This window comes from Lissotriton vulgaris, chromosome 7 (genome assembly GCF_964263255.1).
Source record: "Lissotriton vulgaris chromosome 7, aLisVul1.2, whole genome shotgun sequence".
NCBI lineage: Eukaryota > Metazoa > Chordata > Amphibia > Caudata > Salamandridae > Lissotriton > Lissotriton vulgaris.
The window spans coordinates 1086592625-1086608605 of NC_141695.1; positions in this window are offsets into that span (position 1 = coordinate 1086592625).

Here is a 15981-nt window from a genome sequence, read left to right on the forward strand (position 1 = left end):
TGAAGTGCACAGACGCCCTCATTTACTTCCCTGGCTCCAGCCTCATTACAGGGGGCTATGCAGCCCTTTGTGTCGGGATAGGAAACAACCTATTCTGGTGTAAGTGAGCCTGGGCCCAACTCCTGCCTCCTATCCTGCCGGGATGGTCAATTGGGCCATACTTGTGCTCCCATTGTGAGTGGCTGTCTACAGAGAACACATCTGCCCAGCTGTCACTCACCCTAGACATGTAAACAGAGACAGGCAGTCTTGTTTGACGCGGCCCGTTTGACGTGCCGTGACTGTTAGTGAAAAAACAACAGTTGATGGATAGAATGCAGAACAATGTCATACATTCACCCAGAGATCTGGGCCTAAATCTATAGTTTTTTTGCTCACCATGCCATTCCAGTTCGAACCCAGCCATTACAAATCAGTCTTGACCCTGTGCCCCATGGGAACAGTCCAGCCCGAACTGCCAAGCCAGGTCCTCCCTGGACTGGAAACAAGCATCCAAGGACCGGTTTCGGGCTTTCAGCCCTCATCAGCCTGAATAGCTTGATTCCAGTGGCATGGAGAGCACGGGACTCACGTCTGAGCATACCCGTCGAACTCGGGGTAACAAATACAAAAACAACAGTTGATGGACAGAATGCAGAACAATATCATACATTCACCCCAGTACAGAGATCTCGGCCTAAATCCATCGTTTTTTTGCTCACCATGCCATTCCAGTTTGAACCCAGCCATATGAAAATCAGTCTTGACCTTGTGCCCCATGACAACAGTCCAGCCCGAACTGCCAAGCCAGGTCCTCCCTGGACAGGAAACAAGCATCCAAGGACCGGTTTCGGGCTTTCAACCCTCATCAGCCTGAAAAGCTTGATTCCAGTGGCATGGAGAGCACGGAACTCATGTGTCTATGGTGTGTATGTCTATTGACGTTCATGAGCACAGTCCTTTGTGAATTGTTTAATATATATGTCAATTTGAGAAATAAGTGTTTCCTTCATTCGCAGTCATTTAACAACTTTTTGAATAAACTAAAGACTCCAAAGAAAAGGAATGGTTTAATAAAAATTCCATTCAAACAGACAAGAGAGTAGTCTGTTTGTTACTCCATTAGTAATAGGAGTAGAGTATAGAACGGAGCCAGGTTACCCATTTGTCTTTTGAATTATGAATAGTCCCACCTGGCCATGGTCCTTTGGGCTTAACCCCTACAGTTCTTTGTAACTTTCTAAAGTGACATTTTCAGAATTTCAATATTAAATCTGACTTCACCATAAGTTAGGATTTTAAATTGTGATTTCAGAGACACCAAACTTGAAAAGTTATTCTCTTCACAATTGGTAATTACTCTTATACAACATGATTAGGCAACTTCAATGTTATACTACGGGAGAGACAGGCCTTGCAGTAGTGAAAACGAATGCACAGGTTTTCCACTACTGGGACATGTAAATCGTAAATATTCATGGCATGCTTTCTAAATGCATTGCACCCAGCCCTCTGGGCTGTTCAGGTTCTACCCTAGAGGTAACCTAAATCTATTAAAAGAGAATGTTTTGGCCTGGCAAGAGGTTTATCCTGCTAGGTTGACATGGAAGTGTCAAACTGCATACTCAGTATTTGCAGTGGCATACCTGAGACATGTTTAATGGGCTAAATAAGTGGGTGGCACAATCAGTGCCTCAGGCTTACTAATAGCATTTAAATGACATCGCCTGGGCACATGTAGTGCACTTTACTAGGGCCATATAAGTAAACTGAATATGCCAATTGTGAGTAAGCTAATTGTTACCACGTTTTAGGGAGAGAGCAAATGCACACTAGATAGCAGTAGTAAAGCGCCCAGAGACCTAAAGCCAACAAAATGAATCCAACAAAAAAGGAGGAGGAAGGCATAAGGTTTGGGGTGACTCTGCAGAATTGGCCATTTCCAACAACAAGGTTTTCATAGAAACTTATTAATAGACACCAAAGGTTCAAAACCAGACATCAAGAGTTTACTTGAACATGCAGAAACATACGTACATAAAACCTGCCCTGAAGTATCCCACTGGCTCACCGTGGATGCAAGGACTAGCTTTAAAGATGTATGCACATAAAAATGCTAATGGGGCTAAACAGCAACAATACATGCAGAAAATAGCACCCCACTTAGGGGCATATTTATCAAAATTTCATACAACACAGACTAATGCAGTAAGAAAATCACAACAGCTATTTCAACAGTAGTTTATTTCTAGTCAGAAACAGAGCAACCTACTTGACGCTGCCAGGCACAGTCAACAATAACTGTCAAATGCCACATTGTTCTGTGATTCCTCACCATGTTGTATTATCCCTAAGTGGCCAATGTATGCTCACCTCATCACTAACCTTAGCTCTAACTCCTGTGCTATTCTTCTTCTGATATAAAGTCACTCTTCTTGGATTTCAGGTTTGACCATTATCCAACCTGACCCAAGTTCCGCCAAACTGGCTTACTTGATATGGCCTCTGAATTTGGATAAACGCTTTCCAACTCCTCCTGCCTTAACTTGTATCCAATCTGCCACCTGGATAAACCTCCCATGACCCCTCTCCATGACAGTCCTTGTTTTCTCTTCTACACTTCTCTCACACACCCAGGATGGAACCATTTTGTTGCCAGGTTGTCTGCCCCTCCTTGTTTCGAACAGACTTTTCCCCGTTCCAACATGTATAGTTACCCCTGCATCTGCACTGCATAAGAACACTGCATCTCTTTCACATTTGTATACCAGTGGTGCATGCCAATTGCATGGTACCTTTCACAATTTCGATCACCCTTTCACACAATCCATTTCCTTGATGGTTGTACACGGAAGTGCAAGCATTTCTTACTCCCATTTTGCAAAAACATTTTCTATCTCCACAGATGTAAGTTAAGTTCTGTTGTCAATTAAGATGACTCTCGGAATACCCTCACATCTAAACACCTACCTCAAAAAATTTATAGTAGCTTCAGTAGTAATGGATCTCATAAACAGGACTTCCACCCACCTTAATTTGTGTCAACTAAAGCTGCAGCATATCATTCATGTTTCTGGAAACAATTAAAAGGTTCAATAAAATCTAAGCACATTTTTCCCACACACCTGCTGCTTCCGAAACAGGTTGACTATCATGTACCTTCCTAATTGCGACACACAACCTCTTCTCTGATTCCTTACAACTTTCACAACTCTCCACCCAGTCTTTAATCTGTTTATCCATGATCGGCCACCAAAACCTTTCTTTTATTCTCCTTATAGTGAATGTTTGGCCCAAATGACCCTTGTGTGCCAATCTAATGCACTTCTTCTTTGAAATCGAGTTCTCCAAACCCTCTGTGACATTGTCTACATTGGCCACAACCTCCTCACACTGCAGATCAACGTTGTCTATGCTATTATCTGTCAACCTTGACAGGCAATCAGCCATGGTGTTTTTCCATTGGACACATATTGTACATTACAATTGTATTCTTGTAATGTAATTGCTAACCAAGCCAACCTCCCTGAACAGTTCTAAGTCCCATGCAGCACCAACACTTTAAAAATGATTTTATGATCTGTTATTAAGTAGAAAACTCCTCCCCACTAAAAACACCCCAAAGTACTTAATTGCCCCTTCTGCTGGCAATGCCTCATGCTCTCTGGCTGAGTATTTCCTTTCAGTTTTGGTCAAGGCAAATGCAGCCGTTCTATCCATCTTACCATGCATCTGAGCTAACACTGCACTGATGCCCACTGCACTGGCATCTACAGTCAAAGAAGTATTTCATTCTGACTGGAATGGTACAAGAACTTCAGTGTGAACAATATCATCCTTAAACATTTAGAATATCTCCTGTTGTGCTTCACTCTGCTCAAACTTCCTTCCCTTGCCTAATAATTCCCTAAATGGCTCTGTTTTACTTGTAAAGTCTTGCACAAATTTGGAGTAATGCTCCACTAACCCATAAAGGACCATGGTCTGTCCCTGTCAAGCTGCACCTCCACACTGACATGGCACTCACCAAATCTCACTAGTGATGTGGTAGCTTAAGTATTTATTTAGTTATTTATTCAAAGTTTTATATAGTGCAAACAAGATCTTTGCAGATATCAGAGCGCTTTACAGAAATAGAGGGAAGGGGCAACAAGGGGGTGATTAAACAAATTCTTGAAAACAATATAATAGTAGGTAGTCAGTGAGTTGCAGGGTAGGAAAGCAATCAAGTAAGAGTATAACACGATAAACAATCAGGAAACCAATAATACAGAAGCCGCACAATGTCTTTGATACAGTAACACTAGAGTTCAGGTGAACTTAGCCATAAGGATGGCTTTTACCTCTTTCTTAAAAAATGCAGTGGAGGAGATAAGTCTGGTTTCAGGCGGGAGTGCATTTCAGATCCTGGGTGCCATTCCTGAGAAGGAGCGTTTGTATGTTTTATCCTTCCGGAATCTTCGAGGTTTCAGGAGGAGGTTTTTTGTGCTTCTATTGGATCTCGAGCCTCCCGATATAGTCAGCTTTTGAGTGAGGTAGTTGGGTGACTTGTGATGTACGGCCGAGTGTGTCATACAGGCAATTTTCAGCTGTATTCTGGCTTCAAAAGGCAGACAGTTCAGGCTTTTTAGGTCAGGGGATATATGCGAGTGTTTTCTTGAGCCAGTGATGAGTCTCGCGGCAGCGTTCAGGGAGGCTCTTAGGGGTGCCGTTGTTGATAGGGGGAGCCAGCTGAGAGCCGCGATTCCGTAGTCTATGCGAGGGATGACTAGGGCTTGCACAGCAGTTTGGAAGTCCTTGGGTGGGAGGAAGGGTTTGAGTTTCCTCAAAGTGTTGATTTGGAAATTAGCTCCTTTAGTTGCCTTGCTAATGTGCTGCTGCATGTTGAGATTGGAGTCAAGTGTGATGCCTAGGGATTTCGCGGAGTCCACGATGGTGGGCTGGACATTGAGTGCGGTTAGATGATTGAGCCAGGTTTGGGTGATGGCTTTTTTCGCAGGAGGTGCAATCAGAAGGAACTCAGTTTTCAGAGCATTTAGTTTGAGGTGATTATCGGCCAGCCAGGATTGGGTGTTTCTTAGTGTGGAGTTCAGAAGTTTGATGTCTTCCGGGGATTGTAGCTTGAGGTAAAGCTGAGTGTCATCGGCGTACATATGTAAGTGTACATTCGATGCCTGAAGCAAGGTGGTGAGTGGTTCTATGACGAGGTTGAACAATGTGGGGGATAGGGAAGATCCTTGTGGGACGTCTAGTGTTACGGGCACCGATGCGGACAACATATTGTTGATCTTGAACTTCTGAGACCGGTTATGTAGGAAGGAAGCGAACCATTTGAGGACAGTCCGGTATAAACCCATTCTGGTATTTAACAACTCCAGTAGATTCTCATGTTTGACCATATCAAATGCTGAGGAGAGATCAAGAAGGATGAGGAGGCAGGAGTCATTGCGATCAAGGATTTGGAGGGCATCATCAATTATGTGTGTCATAGCCGTTTCCGTGCTGTGTTTTGCTCGGAATCCTGATTGATGAGGGTTGAGGAGGTCAAACTGATCTATGTGTTTTGTCAGTTGGAGTTGTACGCATTTTTCTAGCAATTTGGCCAAGGTGGGGATATTGGTGATAGGGCGGTAATTGTTTAGGTCGGCCGGGTCAGCTGTAGGTTTCATGAGTATAGGTGTGACTTGCCCTACCTTGAGGGAGTCTGGGATGAGCCCTTGTTGAAGGGAACCGTTAATGATTTTAGTCCAGAGTGGGAGGAGCAGGGGGGTGAAGTCTTTTACAGCATTTGCCGGTAGGGGGTCTGTGAGGTGATTAGAGGGCTTCAAGGTGCCGAGCAGTTTGTGAATTGTTTCCTCAGAGTAGGTGACGAAGGATGTCCATGACGCGTTGTTTTTAGGTTGAGTGTTAGTTGTGCTGATGGTGATGGGGCTAGAGTATCGGTTTACATCATTGAGGAGATCACTTCTTATATTGTCGGTCTTTAGCTTAAAGAAAGCAGAAAAGTCTTCACAGCTTGGAGTATCACTTGTTGTGCTGGTTGATTGTAGGGGTTGCATTTTGGTTTGAGCTTTGACTAGCTCATACAGTTTTCTTGGTCGGTTTTTTGCTTGGTTCAGCTGTTGGCTAAAAAAGTCTGATTTCGAGCGCTTGATTTTCCTGAAGTAGGCATTTCTCTTATTCTTAAGTGTTTTAAGGTGCAGTGCTGAGGGGTCAGATCTCCAGGTGCGCTATGCCATTCGCATAGCACGCCTGTCTTCATTGAGTCTACCATCATACCATGGGTTTGAGTTCTTGGTGGAGACTCTCTTCAGTTGCAGGGGGGCGGCTTCATTGATTATTGAGGTCATAGAGTCGAGGTAGAGGTCGGTCAGAGAATGAACATCAGAGACGCCCATAGGGGGAAGGAGGAGACTGCTGGTGTGGGAAGGCAAGGAGTTGGGGTTAAGATTCTTCATGTCCCTTTTCCAGATCTTGGTTTTGGTGGGTTGAGCTGGGTTAGGTTTGACCTTTTCGTTGATGAAGAATGTGATAATGTGGTGGTCTGACCAGTCACAGGGTTGGATTGCCTCCAGATGGGTAGAGTCCTCTTTGGCGATGATAAGGTCAAGGATAGAGCCTTTGTCGTGTGTCAGACTGTTGCAGATTTGGGTGAGGTCAACCGCATTAAGGAAAGTTTTGAGACTATTCACCACAGCGTCTTTCTGGTCATTCCAGTGGAGGTTGAAGTCACCCAGGTAGATTTGTGTGATCTGTCGCCCGGCGTTGGATGTTATCATGTCCATGAGTTGTTGGGAGATGGTGAGGTTGTTCCCGGGTGGGTGGTAGATGACATTCAGAGAGCATACAGGCTTGCCCTCGCTGGTAATATCGAAGCAGATGAGTTCACAGGAGGTGAGGGAGAGGGAGGTGGCTTTAGTGACAGCGAGGTTGCTCCTAAAAATGCATGCGATGCCCCCACCCGTCTTGCCAGTTCTGTCGAGTCTAATGATGTGATAGTTGGGGGGGACTAGTATGTCTATTATAGGTGTAGAGGCTTCAGTTAGCCACGTTTCAGTCAGAATGGCTAGGTCAAGGTCCATTGTTAAGATGAGATCCGCGATGCCAGAGGAGTGTCTCGGGGCTGATCTGCAGTTGAGAAGGAGACATTTGAGTCTGGGAGTGAGTGGGGTGGTCGAGTGTTCTAGAGAAAGGGGGACTTTTCTGAGATTTTTGGGGACGGAGCTTCTGTTGCTCAGTGTGGGGGGCCTAAGGGGATTTGTGAGAATCGTGGGTATGGGACGGTGTGTGTTGGTTGTGTGTTTTGTGGGACCTGGGCCATAAGAGCGGAGGAGAGTGGATAGGTCGCGGGCAGAGAGGGGGTTGAGGGTGCGACGGGGGCGGCAGGTGATATTGCGAGCGGGGATAGAGGGCTAACGCGGGGGGTAATGAATGAACGGGTCTGTGGGGAGGGTGGGGGACTTGTTGCGGGCGGAAGTGGTGGGTAGGGGGTGTCTGGGGTGTGTGAAGAGAAGTTCTTTGATGGAATAGAGATCTTCTTTGACTTGTAGGAGGGTGGATGTAATCATGTCCAGGGTTGGATTGGGGATGGTATTGGTAATGAGAGCCGTGGGCAAGTGGTTGAGTGGGGCACTGGGTTGGGAACTGGAGCGGAGGGGGAGGGATGTGCTAGCGACGGTGCAGGGCTCTGCGGCAGTAGTAGGTGTGGTGGCATTCGATGGGTGCACGAGATTGTGGGTAGGGGGTGTGGATGAGGTAGGGAGGCATTGGTAGCATAGGTGATGGCGCTGGTGGGAGGCGGCACATGTGAGTTGAGGGATGAATGTAGGCTGGAGATGGTGGGGGTGCAGGTAAGATAGTGGGGGCTGAGAATGGGGGGAGAGAGGAAGAGGGGTTAGGGTAAGGGAGGTGGTGTGTTCCGTGAGTCTAGCTGAGAGAGTGGGGTAGTGGGGAGTGAGAGTGGGGGGGGGGAGATAGGGTGGGAAATGGTCCTGCTGCGGGCATGGGAGATATGTTCAGGGTAAGGGAGGTGGTGTGTTCCGTGAGTCTAGCTGGGAGAGTGGGGTAGTGGGGAGTGAGAGTGGAGGGGAGATAGGGTGGGAGATGGCCCAGCCGCGGGGCGTGGGAGATATGTTCAGGGCAGTGGTGGGTTCTGCGAGGCTCGTATGAGGTGTGAGGTGGGGGGTAAGGAGGGTGGGGGTATGGGGGATGTAGGAGGGGGAGTGATCTTCGCTAGTGCATGAGAAGTGTGGAGAAGTGGAATCGAGTGGGTGACTGATTCAATATCCTGCATTCCAAAAATACTCTTTTCTTTATTCAGAGTCAAACCTGCCTCTCCTATTTTTCCTTACTTTTCACTCAGGGTTCTGTTGTATTCCTGTTCATTGTCCCCAAACACAAGCTGCTGAGCAAAGACCAAAAGGAAGTCTAATAAATTAGAATGTTCCTTCTGAAGTTATGAAGGGTGTGAATCATCTACAATGTGGATGAAGTTTCACTCAATGGTAAGCGCTCTTTAAATTTATTTTTGAAAAATACCCCCCCCCAAATAGCAACAATACTATTTTGTTAATACTGGGTAAAAGAAAATTGTCAATAACCACACTCTCATTCAAACATGCAAGTCAACACGAAAATGAAGTAACCCATCCACCTTTTTTGTTACCACCACCTGAGCCAATCATTCAGGAGCCTCAACTGGCTCAATTATCTTATCCAATAACATTTGTTGTATGTTTTCTCCTACTTGCCCATGTGCTGCCATTGGAATTTTCCTCGCAACATGCTTATCAGGACCTGCATTGTTTTAAAATCTAATTTCATGTATGTACCTCTTAACTACCCCTAATTTGGTCTCAAATACTCTAGTAATCTGTAATCTGATTCAAAATAGAGGTTAGGTCATTTTCCTCAACCACAGTGACCTAATTGACTGCTCTGGGGTCCTCCTTGATGTGTTAATCATACTGAGGAGTCCACCTCCAAATGTGTGGTCAGACCTTCTGTCTGTTTCCCGGCAAATGTAATGGATGCTATAGCACCCCTCAAAACTCCAATATATGCCCCTTGATAAACTTTCTATACCACATCCGAAGGAATAAATTCCCAACCTTGCCATGCTGCATCAAATAACCACTTAGGTATAATGGTGTACAGGCAACCAGTGTCAATCATCAACAACACCCTTTTCCAATTTATTTCTTGGTTGTTTCCTCTTTCTTTCCATCTGTTCCTCAGAATCCCCAATCTTAAAGACCAACACTCTGTTTAATTGTTTCCTCCTCCACAAAAGCTACTTTTTTCATATTTGCTTTGCACATGCGTGCATAGAGACATTTTCTCCCACACTTATGACACAATTTACTCCGGGCGAAGCAATTTTTGGAATAAGCCAAATGGAAAGTATGGCCACATCTGTGACAAATATGTGAACCACTCCTAGTCAGGGGATCACCCATGGTACCTTTAGTATTTTTACTCTTTGAAGTCATTTGTCCTGTAATTTGACATTTGCTCTTTACAGCATTTACCTTCTACACATCACGTTGCATTACTGAGACTTCTGACCCTTTTTCCTGAGCAATGTGTTTCATCTCCTTCATACATATTTCTGCCTCCTCCATGACTTTTGTCTATGGTCTCTTTTGGTGTAGGATTTTTGGCAGCCCACAATCTTTCTTGATCTATTTTATTAAAAATGTGAACAATAAGTTAGTTTCTTATAATTTCATTAGTTATTCGCCTAAATTGACACTTTGAGGACAGCTCACATAACATAGAGACAGACTCTTCCACTTTTTCTGTAACACATTGCGGTTGTGTATAAGATTTGTGGTGGCGAATAACCAAATTTTCTTGTTTGCCAATCTTGGTGCAGAATCTCAGAACAGCATCATTTAGGACATCATCCACTTTCTCTACTTGAAAACATGCTGACCTAACGTGCCTTTGGGCACGTTAGGTCAGCATGTTTCCAACAACATGCTTTCTTTCTGAATGCTGGAAATCTGGTACTATCCAAGTCTATCAAATAGTTCTAAAAACAATCTATCCAGTCCTATCACTCTAAGGGTGTATCCTCCGCAGACAAAAGAAAAGGTGGTAGGATGGCTATGGCATTTCCCAGATTCATGGTAATAATCTTCCACAAGGTGAACCAGCAAGGAGGAGTTCACTTTAATGTTACCGCACTGGTACATGTATTGTTGGTATTACATGGTAAGCTAGTTCACCTTGTACACTGAAGTGACCTTTTGATGCTCTTCACAAAAATAAATGAGCCAAGTATCTCTATAGTTTTCTGTTGTTGTTTTTGTTTTTTTGCATAGCCCAAAAACTACTTTCCAGAGAGCACAGCCTGATGGGAGCAAAACATAGCAGCAGAGCTGCATGTCTGCTCTCCGTGTTGTTCAGGCTGACAACGCTCACAGATTATGGCTTCCAGGGAAAAGGTGCAGGTTGCACGCAGCTATGATAGTCTCTCTTCATTCCTAAGTGTGCCGCCTGCTTGCAGGTAACACGCTATGAGGAACGCGCACTCGGGGAAGTGCCTCGCACGCGTCTTAAATGAGGCCCGTAAGGAGTGCTGCGTGCAGCTCACACATGGGCCTCACTGGGTTACTGTAGCCTGGGAATCAACATTACCGATAATTGAGGCCCCCAAATACCACACGCCTCACCCTGCGCATATGTTGTAAATAATCTGTGCAACCCCCCGCTGGCTGAAACAACATCTCAGCATGTACCTGATAAGTGGTTGCAGTGCTTGCAGACGGTCTGACTTGCCGGCAAGTGGATGCTGAAGGTGTCCCAGAGCACCTCTGTACTCCTAGCAGTGCTTATGTCCCAGACATTGAGGACAGTCTCTCTATGCATGTTAGGCTCCCTCCGCCGGCTTAACATGAACATGAAAAAGCATTGGCATAGCCAATAGTTCTCACTTTTGGGATCTTATAAGTATTTAGTTATGCAGCACAATATCCTTGGTGCAACAACATCAACTGTTGCATGGCTAAACACTTATAAGGTCCCAAAAGCGAGACCTATTGGCTATGCCAATGCTTGTTTAAAATAGGTAGGAGATGGGCCCCCAGGGGTTATGTCTGACCTGGCAATTAATGCCAGAGACAATTCCAAAATGTCTGTTTGAGTATATACATTTTATACTCTGTCAAAACCAAAATATGGTGTAATGAAAACATGCAAAGCTACTGTCTTGCCCCAGTCTACAACAGCCTGCAGCATCACTGCAGAGACCTGTGATTCGAAACGTTGTGTTGGTAAAACTCATTTGTACCCTTCATCCTCTCACAAGAACATCTCAGCCTCACCTCTGATCATCAAAAGAAGCGACCAGTCATTGTCGAGAGACCTGTTAGTCTCCCGGAAAGGCTTCTCATGGTGTCAGCGTCTGAGAAATGACCCTTTTAGTGTGTAAACAGAGCTCCTGATAACAGCTGGTTCCTGGTCCCACAAGACAACTGAGGCAGTGTCAATCAGGCAAACGTGAGAGGTGGGCCGCTATCTCTGAGCTCTAGGAGCAACAAGAACCTGTCCCTGCCCATAACACCAACGGGATGAACCACCCTCTCCTGTTGTCATGCACTAAAGGAGCTCAGAGGTACCCCTTCTTTTTATTTTCATGGGTGCCGCTTGATTGTAGCTGGCCGCAGTTTGGATGATTTTTCTCTAAACATCTGTGCACGCATAGAAGGTATCTTGTGAAATTCTGCAAAAAGGCTGAACTTTTATTCCATAACATGCCCACAGTTGGAACATAATGGGTCCAAAACAGTCTTCTTAATTTGTGAATTAATGTGTGTTCCCTTGAAAGTTGTTCAAGGAAAAACAGCTGTGATAAGACATCATGGGCCCGATTCACAGAAGGAACTTAAGACTAAATCCTAAACTTACTACTATTTGGTATTCACAGAATGCACTTACTACTTTCTGGATTCACAGAGTGAACTTACTACTTTCGGGATTCACAGAATGAACTTACTACTTTCGGTATTCACAGAATAGATTTAAGACTACTAACTTTATGTCCGCACTCGGGCCGGAAATTCCGGCCTGGAGGCGGAGTTTCCGGCCCGGAGGCGTAGTTTCAGGCCCAGAGGCGGGGCTTGTGGCTTGGAGGCAGAGCTTCCGGCTCAGAGGTGGGGATTTAGCCATGGCTGTTAGCTCCACCACTGGGCCGCAAGCTCCGCCTCCTAGCCGGAAGCCCCGCCTCCGGGCTGGAATTTCCAGCCCGAGTGTGGACGTAAAGTTAGTAATCTAAAATCTATTCTGTGAATACCGAAAGTAGTAAGTTCATTCTGTGAATCCCGAAAGTAGTAAGTTCACTCTGTGAATCCCGAAAGTAGTAAGTGCATTCTGTGAATACCAAATAGTAGTAAGTTTAGGATTTAGTCTTAAATTCATTCTGTGAATCGGGCCCTATGTGCTTAAAAAAAATGTTGTAACTAAATTAGTACACGTTCTCAGTTACATTCATATTTGTTTTCAGAAAAGATAATGAAAATCAGGGAATACAATCTGCAGCTTTTTTTGCCTTTCGAATACTTCCTTTTCTGTATGTGATGAACAAGGACAGGCCTATGTAACACACACAATTCCCACAGTACTGCTGGTAGTAAATACTTTGAAGATGTCAGTGGTTCATGGTGGAAAGAAGTGGGCATGGAAAATGGTTGAAAGGCTGTGGGTATCTGTCAGGCTAAAGTATATGTGGTTCAGTGAGATAGGATTATTGTGAGTCTCACGGGGTAGATGAGTGGCAAAGCTTTAGGTGCTGATATGCCTTTAAAAAATAAAGGAACGTTTCTCAGAGTCTGGCCCACCAGATCAGTGTAGGTTGCCACCAGATGTAGAGATGCTCTGCAACCTGGCATAGAACTCTCTGTGCCTTCAGTGGAGCCCCCACTGTGTTGACTCCATCAAAGGCATTGGTCCTTTGCCAAGCAGAGCCAAATTTGATGTGCCCGCTCTGCAAAGTTTTGTTTATTTTTTAATCACAAACTCCCAGAAAGAAAACAACAAAAAAAATTCCCTAACTTTGTTCCCTGCATGTGAGAGTCATTTCTGTGGCTTTCACTGCCAGTCCCAAACATAAACAAGAGAGAAAGGGAGGAGCCATGGGGTGCTTAAAAAAGCTGAGCAAGACAGATAAGGGTGGGGGCTGGAGTAAATGAACCTGGGGCAATACAGAGAGCAAGGGAAAGGGATGCGAAGGGGATGCTTAAGCGCTAACTCAGTGGCCCCTGTCTGTGATGCCTATTTGGATCATACAGCCTAGAAGAATAATGGCCGTTGAAGTTAGCCTTGGATTCAAACTTCTGTGGTTGATGTGACAGGGTAATCTATATACACTTCGCCCGAATCTGCTGTCCATTGAGGGATCCCTCAGTGAGCACAAAATGAGCACTCCACGCTGTCCCAGTGTGAGCCTCATGCTCCCGCAGCGAGGCAAGCACAACGCAACAGCATTTTAACAGGAAATCCTGCGTCGCGAAATGTGCGGTAGAACACCCACAGCCATTGACCTTTATATTAAGCACATATCCCAAAATCGTTTGATAAAAATAATAACCTCATTTAATTATTTGTTGATAGTCTGGTGTTACAGTTTGTTTGTATTACGATCCAGCAATTAACCGGTATTATTATCATATACTTTCGACACACATTGCATAGGCTTCCAAATAGCGTTGTCAGCAAAACGCCATGCTAAAGAGCGCGCGCTCGCACGTGTGTGTGTAGTTGCGTGAAGTGGTCACCTTTAAATCACACAACACTTCGCTTGTAGCTCGTTGTTTTCCTTCCATCCTCTTTCACTTCTCTACATTCCGACCTCGACAACCCAATACCTCATGACCAACGGGTGCCTTAGCAAAGACAAGACCAGCACTGCAGGCCTGTATGTGTCGCTCTACTTGTAGAGAGAGGCCGCTGCTCGTTACTAATATTGAGGTGGTCAAAAAAGAGGTTGGTATAGGAGAAGAAAACACATTTTAAGTTTGAAACGTATTGGATTTGAAAATAAAAACAAATTTGTCATTAATATGGAGAATAGCATGGACAAGTCACTTGGTAAGAGAACAAGAATTGAAAATTGGTATGGACATGAAAAACAGCTTGCTGTAATCGGGGGAGCAAAAAATAACCAGCGAGCGTCTCGCACTGAAAATAAAACATTTTTGTTTTAATAAAGCATATAGCCGCACGGCCATAAAAGTTACACGTGTTTAAGAAAGGCAAGGGAACTCAGAAGGTATGCCATAGGGACCTTGGGCAGTATCATGTTTCAAAAAACAGTGGTCCCCCTACTCGTGGACACAATGGTATACTAAACTGATAATCACACACCTGATAAGTGTTATGTCTTTTGTCCAGCCGGACAAGGAATTTTTTAAACAATTCTCTTAATAAAACAGAATGAGTACATTAATAACAAGTGGGCACAGCCGTGACCCACAACATTCAGACAAAACAACGAACAGAATGGTAATAGGAGCAAAGCAAAAATATGTCTGTGTACTTGTAGTCAATGTTACAGACAAAGATTGTTATAACCACACCATTGCATTTCAGGAGTCAAGGAGACTTAATCCACCAATTTAAAACGTGTCTCGGGGTGCCGTTGCACAGTGGTAAAGGGAGGTGGCGGGGCAGAGGTGATGTGTGCAAACACGCCCTTTGGCGCGTTTGAAGTTGGGGAATTAAGTCCCCTTCAATCCTGAGGGCCCCTGGGGTCCAACTAGGCCACCAGGTACGTCCAATAAGCGCCACAGGCCTGCGTTGCCAAGAGGTTGTCCAGCCATGCTCCTTTTTACACCTCTGTGCAACGCAGCTCTGTGGCCCTTATTGGAGGCACCTAGTGAGCTAATTGGACCCGAGGGACCCTCAAGATTGAAGGGGAATTAATTCCCCAACTTAAAACACTCCACAGGGCTTGTTTGCACAAATGTCACCTCAGGACCCCCTCCCTTCACCACTGTGCAAACGCGCTCGAAAGTGTTTTAAGAGGTAGTTTTAATCCCCCTGCCCTATTATGTACTAGGGCCTTACAGAGGAGCTCATGCTAATCGCAGGGGTAATCCAATGCATAGTGTTCCCTAGTGTATGTAGGTGTTTTGACTGTATTCTAAGTGTTTTTTAGCAGAGTACTGGCTCTAGGCGTGTATAGTCAATGTCCATTACCACCATTACCCTTCTGAAAAAGTTGTGGGCAAAGGATGATTTTGCAACAAGGACTCTTTCTGGTCCTCTGTTTGTTCTTTCTGCATGTCTTGCTTCTTCCCGCACTTTTCTTCGTCTTTGTGGACTTCTGTTGCTTCTTTCTGCATTTCTTTTGCTTCTTTCGGTGCATTTTATTTCTTTCTTCACATGTCCTACCTCTGTAGGTATAGTTAGAAACTAGCATTTAAAAAATCTTAGAAATTCACTGAAAAAACCATAGATTTCAGTCACGTTATAGTTAGAAATTAGCATTTAAAAAACCTTTGAAATTCACTGAAAAAACCATAGGTTTCAGGCACGTTATAGTTAGAAATTAGCATTTAAAAAACCTTAGAAATTCACTGAAAAAAACATAGGTTTCACAGAAGTTATAGTTAGAAATTAGCATTGTTTTTTTCAGTGAGTTTCTAAGGTTTTTTAAATGCTAATTTCTAACTAAAACTTCTGTGAAAACTATGTTTTTTAAAGAAAATTCTTCAGTGAATTTCTAAGGTTTTTTTAAGTACCAATTTCTAACTATAACGTGCCTGAAACCTATGTTTTTTCAGTGAATAGATATATATATATACATATATATATATATCCAAAACACAGAGTGCCTCCTATAGAACGAGCCCACACTGAGTCGGTCAATCACCAAACAAATTGCAAAATGGTGCGAAAAATGCTGTGCCTTAACCACTCCAGTTTCTGCCTTTGAAGAAGTGGACAACACGAAACGCTTCAGGCAGCTTGATTGAATTTTACTCCTGTGAGACATTG